We start from the raw sequence: 13,086 nt of genomic DNA, 5'->3' as shown, positions 1-13,086 counted from the left end.
GCACTGCATCCCCAGTGGTGCCAGTGCACTCTCTGGAGTAACTGCAGTGCATCACCAGTGGTGCCAGTGCACTCTCTGGACTGACTGCACTGCATCCCCAGTGGTGCCAGTGCACTCTCTGGACTCACCGCACCGCATCCCCAGTGGTGCCAGTGCACTCTCTGGACTCACTGCACTGCATCCCCAGTGGTGCCAGAGCACTCTCTGGACTCACTGCAGTGCATCCCCAGTGGTGCCAGTGCACTCTCTGGACTCACTGCACTGCATCCCCAGTGGTGCCAGTGCACTCTCTGGACTCACTGCACTGCATCCCCAGTGGTGCCAGTGCACTCTCTGGACTCCCGGCACCGCATCCCCAGTGGTGCCAGTGCACTCTCTTGACTCACTGCACTGCATCCCCAGTGGTGCCAGTGCACTCACTGGATTCACTGCACTGCATCCCCAGTGGTGCCAGTGCACTCTCTGGACTCACTGCAGTGCATCCCCAGTGGTACCAGTGCACTCTCTGGACTCACTGAAGTGCATTCTCAGTGGTGCCAGTGCAATCTGTGGACTCACTGCAGTGCATCCCCAGTGGTGCCAGTGCGCTCTCTGGACTCACTGCAGTGCATCCCCAGTGGTGCCAGTGCACTCTCTGGACTCACTGCACTGCATCCCCAGTGGTCCCAGTGCACTCTCTGGACTCACTGCAGTGCATCCCCAGTGGTGCCAGTGCACTCTCTGGACTCACTGCACTGCATCCCCAGTGGTGCCAGTGCACTCTCTGGACTCACTGCAGTGCATCCCCAGTGGTGCCAGTGCACTCTCTGGACTCACTGCACTGCATCCCCAGTGGTACCAGTGCACTCTGTGGACTCACTGCAGTGCATCCCCAGTGGTGCCAGTGCACTCTCTGGACTCACTGCACTGCATCACCAGTGGTGCCAATGCACTCTCTGGACTCACTGCACTGCATCCCCAGTGGTGCCAGTGCACTCTCTGGACTCACTGCACTGCATCCCAAGTGGTGCCAGTGCACTCTCTGGAGTCACTGCACTGCATCCCCAGTGGTGCCAGTGCACTCTCTCGAGTCACTGCACTACATCCCCAGTGGTGCCAGTGCACTCACTGGACTCACTGTACTGCATCATCACTGGTGCCAGTGCACTCTCTGTACTCACTGCACTGCATCCCCAGTGGTGCCAGTGCACTCTCTGGACTCACTGCACTGCATCCCCAGTGGTGCCAGTGCACTCACTGGACTCACTATACTGCATCACCAGTGGTGCCAGTGCACTCTCTGGACTCACTGCACTGCATCCCCAGTGTTGCCAGTGCATTCACTGGACTCACTGTACTGCATCTCCAGTGGTGCCAGTGCACTCTCTGGGCTCACTGCAGTGCATCCCCAGTGGTGCCAGTGCACTCTCTGGACTCACTGCAGTGCATCCCCACTGGTGCCAGTGCACTCACTGGATTCACTGCACTACATTCCCAGGGGTGCTTGTGCACTCTCTGGACTCACTGCAGTGCATCCCCAGTGGTGCCAGTGCGCTCTCTGGACTCACTGAAGTGCATTCTCAGTGGTGCCTGTGCACTCTCTGGACTCACTGCAGTGCAACCCCAGTGGTGCTAGTGCACTCTGTGGACTCACTGCAGTGCATCCCCAGTGGTGCCAGTGCACTCTCTGGACTCACTGAAGGGCATTCTCAGTGCTGCCTGTGCACTCTCTGGACTCACTGCACTGCATCCCCAGTGGTGCCACTGCACTCTCTGGACTCACTGCACTGCATCCCCAGTGGTGCCAGTGCACTCCCTGCACTCACTGCACTGCATCCCCAGTGGTGCCTGTGCACTCACTGGACTCACTGTAGTGCATTCCCTCTGGTGCCAGTGCACTCTCTGGACTCACTGCACTGCATCCCCAGTGGTGCCAGTGCACTCTCTGGACTCACTGCAGTGCATCCCCAGTGGTGCGAGTGCACTCTCTGGACTCACTGCACTGCATCCCCAGTGGTGCCAGTGCACTCTCTGGACTCACTGAAGTGCATCCCCCGTGGTGCCAGTGCGATCTCTGGACTCACTGCACTGCATTCCCAGTGGTGCCAGTGCACACTCTGGACTCACTGCACTGCATCCCCAGTGGTGCCAGTGCACTCTCTGGACTCACTGCAGTGCATCCCCAGTGGTGCCAGTGCACTCTCTGGACTCACTGCACTGCATCCCCAGTGGTGCTAGTGCACTCTCTGGACTCACTGCACTGCATCCCCAGTGGTGCCAGAGCACTCTCTGGACTCACTGCACTGCATCCCCAGTGGAGCCAGTGCACTCTCCGGACTCACTGCACTGCATCCCCAGTGGTGCCAGTGCACTCTGTGGACTCACTGCAGTGCATCCCCAGTGGAGCCCGTGCACTCTCTGGACTCACTGAAGTGCATCCCCAGTGGTGCCAGTGCACTCTCTGGACTCACTGCACTGCATCCCCAGTGGTGCCAGTGCACTCTGTGGACTCACTGCAGTGCATCCCCAGTGGTGCCAGTGCACTCTCTGGACTCACTGAAGTGCATTCCCAGTGGTGCCAGTGCACTCTCTGGACTCACTGCAGTGCATCCCCTGTGGTGCCAGTACACTCACTGGACTGACTGCACTGCATCCCCAGTGGTGCTAGTGCACTCTCTGGACTCACTGCACTGCATCGCCAGTGGTGCCAGAGCACTCTCTGGACTCACTGCAGTGCATCACCAGTGGTGCCAGTGCACTCTCTGGACTCACTGTACTGCATCCCCAGTGGTGCAAGTGCACTCTGTGGACTCACTGCTGTGCATCCCCATTGGTGCCAGTGCACTCTCTGGACTCACTGCACTGCATCCCCAGTGGTGCAAGTGCACTCTCTGGACTCACTGCACTGCATCCCAAGTGGTGCCAATGCACTCTCTGGACTCACTGCAGTGCATCCCCAGTGGTGCCAGTACACTCACTGGACTCACTGCACTGCATCCCCAGTGGTGCCAGTGCAGTCTCTGCACTCACTGAAGTGCATCCCCAGTGGTGCCAGTGCACTCTCTGGACTCACTGCAGTGCATCCCCAGTGGTGCCAGTGCACTCTCTGGACTCACTGCACTGCATCCCCAGTGGTGCCAGTGCACTCTCTGGACTCACTGCACTGCATCCCCAGTGGTGCCAGTGCACTCTCTGGACTCACTGCACTGCATCTCCAATGGTGCCAGTGCACACTCTGGACTCACTGCACTGCATCCCCAGTGGTGCCAGTGCACTCTCTGGACTCACTGCAGTGCAACCCCAGTGTTGCCAGTGCACTCTCTGGACTCACTGCACTGCATCCCCAGTGGTGCTAGTGCACTCTGTGGACTCACTGCACTGCATCCCCAGTGGTGCCAGAGCACTCTCTGGACTCACTGCACTGCATCCCCAGTGGTGCCAGTGCACTCTCTGCACTCACTGCACTGCATCCCCAGTGGTGGCAGTGCACTCTGTGGACTCACTGCAGTGCATCCCCAGTGGAGCCCGTGCACTCTCTGGACTCACTGAAGTGCATCCCCAGTGGTGCCAGTGCACTCTCTGGACTCACTGAAGTGCATTCCCAGTGGTGCCAGTGCACTCTCTGGACTCACTGCAGTGAATCCCCAGTGGTGCCAGTGCACTCTCTGGACTCACTGAAGTGCATTCTCTGTGGTGCCAGTGCACTCTCTGGACTCACTGCACTGCATCCCCAGTGGTGCTAGTGCACTCTGTGGACTCACTGCACTGCATCCCCAGTGGTGCCAGAGCACTCTCTGGACTCACTGCACTGCATCCCCAGTGGTGCCAGTGCACTCTCTGCACTCACTGCACTGCATCCCCAGTGGTGGCAGTGCACTCTGTGGACTCACTGCAGTGCATCCCCAGTGGTGCCAGTGCACTCTCTGGACTCACTGAAGTGCATTCCCAGTGGTGCCAGTGCACTCTCTGGACTCACTGCAGTGAATCCCCAGTGGTGCCAGTGCACTCTCTGGACTCACTGAAGTGCATTCTCTGTGGTGCCAGTGCACTCTCTGGACTCACTGCACTGCATCGCCAGTGGTGCCAGAGCACTCTCTGCACTCACTGCAGTGCATCCCCAGTGGTGCCAGTGCACTCTCTGGACTCACTGCACTGCATCCCCAGTGGTGCCAGTGCACTCTCTGGACTCACTGCACTGCATCCCCAGTGGTGCAAGTGCACTCTCTGGACTCACTGCAGTGCATCCCAAGTGGTGTCAATGCACTCTCTGGACTCACTGCAGTGCATCCCCAGTGGTGCCAGTACACTCACTGGACTCACTGCACTGCATCCCCAGTGGTGCCAGTGCAGTCTCTGCACTCACTGAAGTGCATCCCCAGTGGTGCCAGTGAACTCTCTGGACTCACTGCAGTGCATCCCCAGTGGTGCCAGTGCACTCTCTGGACTCACTGCACTGCATCCCCAGTGGTGCCAGTGCACTCTCTGGACTCACTGCAGTGCATCCCCAGTGGTGCAAGTGCACTCTCTGGACTCACTGCACTGCATCCCCAGTGGTACCAGTGCACTCTGTGGACTCACTGCAGTGCATCCCCAGTGGTGCCAGTGCACTCTCTGGACTCACTGCACTGCTTCACCAGTGGTGCCAATGCACTCTCTGGACTCACTGCACTGCATCCCCAGTGGTGCCAGTGCACTCTCTGGACTCACTGCACTGCATCCCAAGTGGTGCCAGTGCACTCTCTGGAGTCACTGCACTGCATCCCCAGTGGTGCCAGTGCACTCTCTCGAGTCACTGCACTACATCCCCAGTGGTGCCAGTGCACTCACTGGACTCACTGTACTGCATCATCACTGGTGCCAGTGCACTCTCTGTACTCACTGCACTGCATCCCCAGTGGTGCCAGTGCACTCTCTGGACTCACTGCACTGCATCCCCAGTGGTGCCAGTGCACTCACTGGACTCACTATACTGCATCACCAGTGGTGCCAGTGCACTCTCTGGACTCACTGCACTGCATCCCCAGTGTTGCCAGTGCATTCACTGGACTCACTGTACTGCATCTCCAGTGGTGCCAGTGCACTCTCTGGGCTCACTGCAGTGCATCCCCAGTGGTGCCAGTGCACTCTCTGGACTCACTGCAGTGCATCCCCACTGGTGCCAGTGCACTCACTGGATTCACTGCACTACATTCCCAGGGGTGCTTGTGCACTCTCTGGACTCACTGAAGTGCATCCCCAGTGGTGCCAGTGCGCTCTCTGAACTCACTGAAGTGCATTCTCAGTGGTGCCAGTGCACTCTCTGGACTCACTGCAGTGCATCCCCAGTGGTGCCAGTACACTCTCTGGACTCACTGCACTGCATCCCCAGTGGTGCTAGTGCACTCTGTGGACTCACTGCAGTGCATCCCCAGTGGTGCCAGTGCACTCTCTGGACTCACTGAAGGGCATTCTCAGTGCTGCCTGTGCACTCTCTGGACTCACTGCACTGCATCCCCAGTGGTGCCACTGCACTCTCTGGACTCACTGCACTGCATCCCCAGTGGTGCCAGTGCACTCCCTGCACTCACTGCACTGCATCCCCAGTGGTGCCTGTGCACTCACTGGACTCACTGCAGTGCATTCCCTCTGGTGCCAGTGCACTCTCTGGACTCACTGCACTGCATCCCCAGTGGTGCCAGTGCACTCTCTGGACTCACTGCAGTGCATCCCCAGTGGTGCGAGTGCACTCTCTGGACTCACTGCACTGCATCCCCAGTGGTGCCAGTGCACTCTCTGGACTCACTGAAGTGCATCCCCCGTGGTGCCAGTGCGATCTCTGGACTCACTGCACTGCATTCCCAGTGGTGCCAGTGCACACTCTGGACTCACTGCACTGCATCCCCAGTGGTGCCAGTGCACTCTCTGGACTCACTGCAGTGCATCCCCAGTGGTGCCAGTGCACTCTCTAGACTCACTGCACTGCATCCCCAGTGGTGCTAGTGCACTCTGTGGACTCACTGCACTGCATCCCCAGTGGTGCCAGAGCACTCTCTGGACTCACTGCACTGCATCCCCAGTGGAGCCAGTGCACTCTCTGGACTCACTGCACTGCATCCCCAGTGGTGCCAGTGCACTCTGTGGACTCAATGCAGTGCATCCCCAGTGGAGCCCGTGCACTCTCTGGACTCACTGAAGTGCATCCCCAGTGGTGCCAGTGCACTCTCTGGACTCACTGCACTGCATCCCCAGTGGTGCCTGTGCACTCACTGGACTCACTGCAGTGCATTCCCTCTGGTGCCAGTGCACTCTCTGGACTCACTGCACTGCATCCCCAGTGGTGCCAGTGCACTCTCTGGACTCACTGCAGTGCATCCCCAGTGGTGCGAGTGCACTCTCTGGACTCACTGCACTGCATCCCCAGTGGTGCCAGTGCACTCTCTGGACTCACTGAAGTGCATCCCCCGTGGTGCCAGTGCGATCTCTGGACTCACTGCACTGCATTCCCAGTGGTGCCAGTACACACTCTGGACTCACTGCACTGCATCCCCAGTGGTGCCAGTGCACTCTCTGGACTCACTGCAGTGCATCCCCAGTGGTGCCAGTGCACTCTCTAGACTCACTGCACTGCATCCCCAGTGGTGCTAGTGCACTCTCTGGACTCACTGCACTGCATCCCCAGTGGTGCCAGAGCACTCTCTGGACTCACTGCACTGCATCCCCAGTGGAGCCAGTGCACTCTCTGGACTCACTGCACTGCATCCCCAGTGGTGCCAGTGCACTCTGTGGACTCACTGCAGTGCATCCCCAGTGGAGCCCGTGCACTCTCTGGACTCACTGAAGTGCATCCCCAGTGGTGCCAGTGCACTCTCTGGACTCACTGCACTGCATCCCCAGTGGTGCCAGTGCACTCTGTGGACTCACTGCAGTGCATCCCCAGTGGTGCCAGTGCACTCTCTGGACTCACTGAAGTGCATTCCCAGTGGTGCCAGTGCACTCTCTGGACTCACTGCAGTGCATCCCCTGTGGTGCCAGTACACTCACTGGACTGACTGCACTGCATCCCCAGTGGCGCTAGTGCACTCTCTGGACTCACTGCACTGCATAGCAAGTGGTGCCAGAGCACTCTCTGGACTCACTGCAGTGCATCACCAGTGGTGCCAGTGCACTCTCTGGACTCACTGTACAGCATCCCCAGTGGTGCCAGTGCACTCTGTGGACTCACTGCTGTGCATCCCCATTGGTGCCAGTGCACTCTCTGGACTCACTGCACTGCATCCCCAGTGGTGCCAGTGCACTCTCTGGACTCACTGCACTGCATCGCCAGTGGTGCCAGTGCACTCTCTGGGCTCACTGCAGTGCATCCCCAGTGGTGCCAGTGCACTCTCTGGACTCACTGCAGTGCATCCCCACTGGTGCCAGTGCACTCACTGGATTCACTGCACTACATTCCCAGGGGTGCTTGTGCACTCTCTGGACTCACTACAGTGCATCCCCAGTGGTGCCAGTGCGCTCTCTGAACTCACTGAAGTGCATTCTCAGTGGTGCCAGTGCACTCTCTGGACTCACTGCAGTGCATCCCCAGTGGTGCCAGTACACTCTCTGGACTCACTGCACTGCATCCCCAGTGGTGCTAGTGCACTCTGTGGACTCACTGCAGTGCATCCCCAGTGGTGCCAGTGCACTCTCTGGACTCACTGAAGGGCATTCTCAGTGCTGCCTGTGCACTCTCTGGACTCACTGCACTGCATCCCCAGTGGTGCCACTGCACTCTCTGGACTCACTGCACTGCATCCCCAGTGGTGCCAGTGCACTCCCTGCACTCACTGCACTGCATCCCCAGTGGTGCCTGTGCACTCACTGGACTCACTGCAGTGCATTCCCTCTGGTGCCAGTGCACTCTCTGGACTCACTGCACTGCATCCCCAGTGGTGCCAGTGCACTCTCTGGACTCACTGCAGTGCATCCCCAGTGGTGCGAGTGCACTCTCTGGACTCACTGAAGTGCATCCCCCGTGGTGCCAGTGCGATCTCTGGACTCACTGCACTGCATTCCCAGTGGTGCCAGTGCACACTCTGGACTCACTGCACTGCATCCCCAGTGGTGCCAGTGCACTCTCTGGACTCACTGCAGTGCATCCCCAGTGGTGCCAGTGCACTCTCTAGACTCACTGCACTGCATCCCCAGTGGTGCTAGTGCACTCTGTGGACTCACTGCACTGCATCCCCAGTGGTGCCAGAGCACTCTCTGGACTCACTGCACTGCATCCCCAGTGGAGCCAGTGCACTCTCTGGACTCACTGCACTGCATCCCCAGTGGTGCCAGTGCACTCTGTGGACTCAATGCAGTGCATCCCCAGTGGAGCCCGTGCACTCTCTGGACTCACTGAAGTGCATCCCCAGTGGTGCCAGTGCACTCTCTGGACTCACTGCACTGCATCCCCAGTGGTGCCTGTGCACTCACTGGACTCACTGCAGTGCATTCCCTCTGGTGCCAGTGCACTCTCTGGACTCACTGCAGTGCATCCCCAGTGGTGCCAGTGCACTCTCTGGACTCACTGCAGTGCATCCCCAGTGGTGCGAGTGCACTCTCTGGACTCACTGCACTGCATCCCCAGTGGTGCCAGTGCACTCTCTGGACTCACTGAAGTGCATCCCCCGTGGTGCCAGTGCGATCTCTGGACTCACTGCACTGCATTCCCAGTGGTGCCAGTGCACACTCTGGACTCACTGCACTGCATCCCCAGTGGTGCCAGTGCACTCTCTGGACTCACTGCAGTGCATCCCCAGTGGTGCCAGTGCACTCTCTAGACTCACTGCACTGCATCCCCAGTGGTGCTAGTGCACTCTGTGGACTCACTGCACTGCATCCCCAGTGGTGCCAGAGCACTCTCTGGACTCACTGCACTGCATCCCCAGTGGAGCCAGTGCACTCTCTGGACTCACTGCACTGCATCCCCAGTGGTGCCAGTGCACTCTGTGGACTCACTGCAGTGCATCCCCAGTGGAGCCCGTGCACTCTCTGGACTCACTGAAGTGCATCCCCAGTGGTGCCAGTGCACTCTCTGGACTCACTGCACTGCATCCCCAGTGGTGCCAGTGCACTCTGTGGACTCACTGCAGTGCATCCCCAGTGGTGCCAGTGCACTCTCTGGACTCACAGAAGTGCATTCCCAGTGGTGCCAGTGCACTCTCTGGACTCACTGCAGTGCATCCCCTGTGGTGCCAGTACACTCACTGGACTGACTGCACTGCATCCCCAGTGGTGCTAGTGCACTCTCTGGACTCACTGCACTGCATCGCCAGTGGTGCCAGAGCACTCTCTGGACTCACTGCAGTGCATCACCAGTGGTGCCAGTGCACTCTCTGGACTCACTGTACAGCATCCCCAGTGGTGCCAGTGCACTCTGTGGACTCACTGCTGTGCATCCCCATTGGTGCCAGTGCACTCTCTGGACTCACTGCACTGCATCCCCAGTGGTGCCAGTGCACTCTCTGGACTCACTGCACTGCATCCCCAGTGGTGCAAGTGCACTCTCTGGACTCACTGCAGTGCATCCCAAGTGGTGCCAATGCACTCTCTGGACTCACTGCACTGCATCCCCAGTGGTGCCAGTACACTCACTGGACTCACTGCACTGCATCCCCAGTGGTGCCAGTGCAGTCTCTGCACTCACTGAAGTGCATCCCCAGTGGTGCCAGTGAACTCTCTGGACTCACTGCAGTGCATCCCCAGTGGTGCCAGTGCACTCTCTGGACTCACTGCACTGCATCCCCAGTGGTGCCAGTGCACTCTCTGGACTCACTGCACTGCATCCCCAGTGGTGCCAGTGCACTCTCTGGACTCACTGCACTGCATCTCCAATGGTGCCAGTGCACACTCTGGACTCACTGCACTGCATCCCCAGTGGTGCCAGTGCACTCTCTGGACTCACTGCAGTGCAACCCCAGTGTTGCCAGTGCACTCTCTGGACTCACTGCACTGCATCCCCAGTGGTGCTAGTGCACTCTGTGGACTCACTGCACTGCATTCTCAGTGGTGCCAGTGCACTCTCTGGACTCACTGCACTGCATCCCCAGTGGTGCCAGTGCACTCTCTGGACTCACTGCACTGCATCCCCAGTGGTGCCAGTGCACTCTGTGGACTCACTGCAGTGCATCCCCAGTGGAGCCCGTGCACTCTCTGGACTCACTGAAGTGCATCCCCAGTGGTGCCAGTGCACTCTCTGGACTCACTGCACTGCATCCCCAGTGGTGCCAGTGCACTCTGTGGACTCACTGCAGTGCATCCCCAGTGGTGCCAGTGCACTCTCTGGACTCACTGAAGTGCATTCCCAGTGGTGCCAGTGCACTCTCTGGACTCACTGCAGTGCATCCAAAGTGGTGCCAGTACACTCACTGGACTGACTGCACTGAATCCCCAGTGGTGCTAGTGCACTCTCTGGACTCACTGCACTGCATCGCCAGTGGTGCCAGAGCACTCTCTGGACTCACTGCAGTGCATCCCCAGTGGTGCCAGTGCACTCTCTGGACTCACTGTACTGCATCCCCAGTGGTGCCACTGCACTCTGTGGACTCACTGCTGTGCATCCCCATTGGTGCCAGTGCACTCTCTGGACTCACTGCACTGCATCCCCAGTGGTGCCAGTGCACTCTCTGGACTCACTGCACTGCATCCCCAGTGGTGCAAGTGCACTCTCTGGACTCACTGCAGTGCATCCCAAGTGGTGCCAATGCACTCTCTGGACTCACTGCAGTGCATCCCCAGTGGTGCCAGTACACTCACTGGACTCACTGCACTGCATCCCCAGTGGTGCCAGTGCAGTCTCTGCACTCACTGAAGTGCATCCCCAGTGGTGCCAGTGAACTCTCTGGACTCACTGCAGTGCATCCCCAGTGGTGCCAGTGCACTCTCTGGACTCACTGCACTGCATCCCCAGTGGTGCCAGTGCACTCTCTGGACTCACTGCACTGCATCCCCAGTGGTGCCAGTGCACTCTCTGGACTCACTGCACTGCATCTCCAATGGTGCCAGTGCACTCTCTAGACTCACTGCACTGCATCCCCAGTGGTGCCAGTGCACTCTGTGGACTCACTGAAGTGCATCCCCATTGGTGCCAGTGCACTCTCTGGACTCACTGCACTGCATCCCCAGTGGTGCCAGTGCACTCTCTGGACTCACTGCACTGCATCCCCAGTGGTGCAAGTGCACTCTCTGGACTCACTGCAGTGCATCCCAAGTGGTGCCAATGCACTCTCTGGACTCACTGCAGTGCATCCCCAATGGTGCCAGTACACTCACTGGACTCACTGCACTGCATCCCCAGTGGTGCCAGTGCAGTCTCTGCACTCACTGAAGTGCATCTCCAGTGGTGCCAGTGAACTCTCTGGACTCACTGCAGTGCATCCCCAGTGGTGCCAGTGCACTCTCTGGACTCACTGCACTGCATCCCCAGTGTTGCCAGTGCACTCTCTGAACTCACTGCACTGCATCCCCAGTGGTGCCAGTGCACTCTCTGGACTCACTGCACTGCATCTCCAATGGTGCCAATGCACTCTCTGGACTCACTGCTGTGCATCCCCAGTGGTGCCAGTGCACTCTCTGGACTCACTGCAGTGCATCCCCAGTGGTGCCAGTGCACTCTCTGGACTCACTGCACTGCATCCCCAGTGGTGCCAATGCACTCTCTGGACTCACTGCTGTGCATCCCCAGTGGTGCCAGTGCACTCTCTGGACTCACTGCACTGCATCCCCAAGGTGCCAGTGCACTCTCTGGACTCACTGCACTGCATCCCCAGTGGTGCCAGTGCACTCTGTGGACTCACTGCTGTGCATCCCCATTGGTGCCAGTGCACTCTCTGGACTCACTGCACTGCATCCCCAGTGGTGTCAGTGCACTCTTTGGACTCACTGCACTGCATCCCCAGTGGTGGAAGTGCACTCTCTGGACTCACTGCAGTGCATCCCAAGTGGTGCCAATGCACTCTCTGGACTCACTGCAGTGCATCCCCAGTGGTGCCAGTACACTCACTGGACTCACTGCACTGCATCCCCAGTGGTGCTAGTGCAGTCTCTGCACTCACTGAAGTGCATCTCCAGTGGTGCCAGTGAACTCTCTGGACTCACTGCAGTGCATCCCCAGTGGTGCCAGTGCACTCTCTGGACTCACTGCACTGCATCCCCAGTGGTGCCAGTGCACTCTCTGGACTCACTGCACTGCATCTCCAATGGTGCCAGTGCACTCTCTGGACTCACTGCACTGCATCGCCAGTGGTGCCAGTGCACTCTCTGGACTCACTGCACTGCATCCCCAGTGGTGCAAGTGCACTCTCTGGACTCACTGCAGTGCATCCCAAGTGGTGCCAATGCACTCTCTGGACTCACTGCAGTGCATCCCCAGTGGTGCCAGTACACTCACTGGACTCACTGCACTGCATCCCCAGTGGTGCCAGTGCAGTCTCTGCACTCACTGAAGTGCATCTCAAGTGGTGCCAGTGAACTCTCTGGACTCACTGCAGTGCATCCCCAGTGGTGCCAGTGCACTCTCTGGACTCACTGCACTGCATCCCCAGTGGTGCCACTGCACTCTCTGGACTCACTGCAGTGCATCCCAAGTGGTGCCAGTGCACTCTCTGGACTCACTGTACTGCATCCCCAGTGGTGCCAATGCACTCTCTGGACTCACTGCACTGCATCCCCAGTGCTGCCAGTGCACTCTCTGGACTCACTGTACTGCATCCCCAGTGGTGCCAGTGCACTCTCTGGACTCACTGCACTGCATACCCAGTGGTGCCAGTGCACTCTGTGGACTCACTGCTGTGCATCCCCATTGGTGCCAGTGCACTCTCTGGACTCACTGCACTGCATCCCCAGTGGTGTCAGTGCACTCTCTGGACTCACTGCACTGCATCCCCAGTGGTGCAAGTGCACTCTCTGGACTCACTGCAGTGCATCCCAAGTGGTGCCAATGCACTCTCTGGACTCACTGCAGTGCATCCCCAGTGGTGCCAGTACACTCACTGGACTCACTGCTGTGCATCCCCAGTGGTGCCAGTGCACTCTCTGGACTCACTGTACTGCATCCCCAGTGGTGCCAGTGCACTCTCTGGACTCACTGCACTGCATCCCCAG

The sequence above is a fragment of the Anser brachyrhynchus genome (assembly GCF_964034855.1).
Source record: "Anser brachyrhynchus genome assembly, chromosome: 3".
Classification (NCBI taxonomy): Eukaryota; Metazoa; Chordata; class Aves; order Anseriformes; family Anatidae; genus Anser; species Anser brachyrhynchus.
This window is presented reverse-complemented; position numbering follows the sequence as displayed.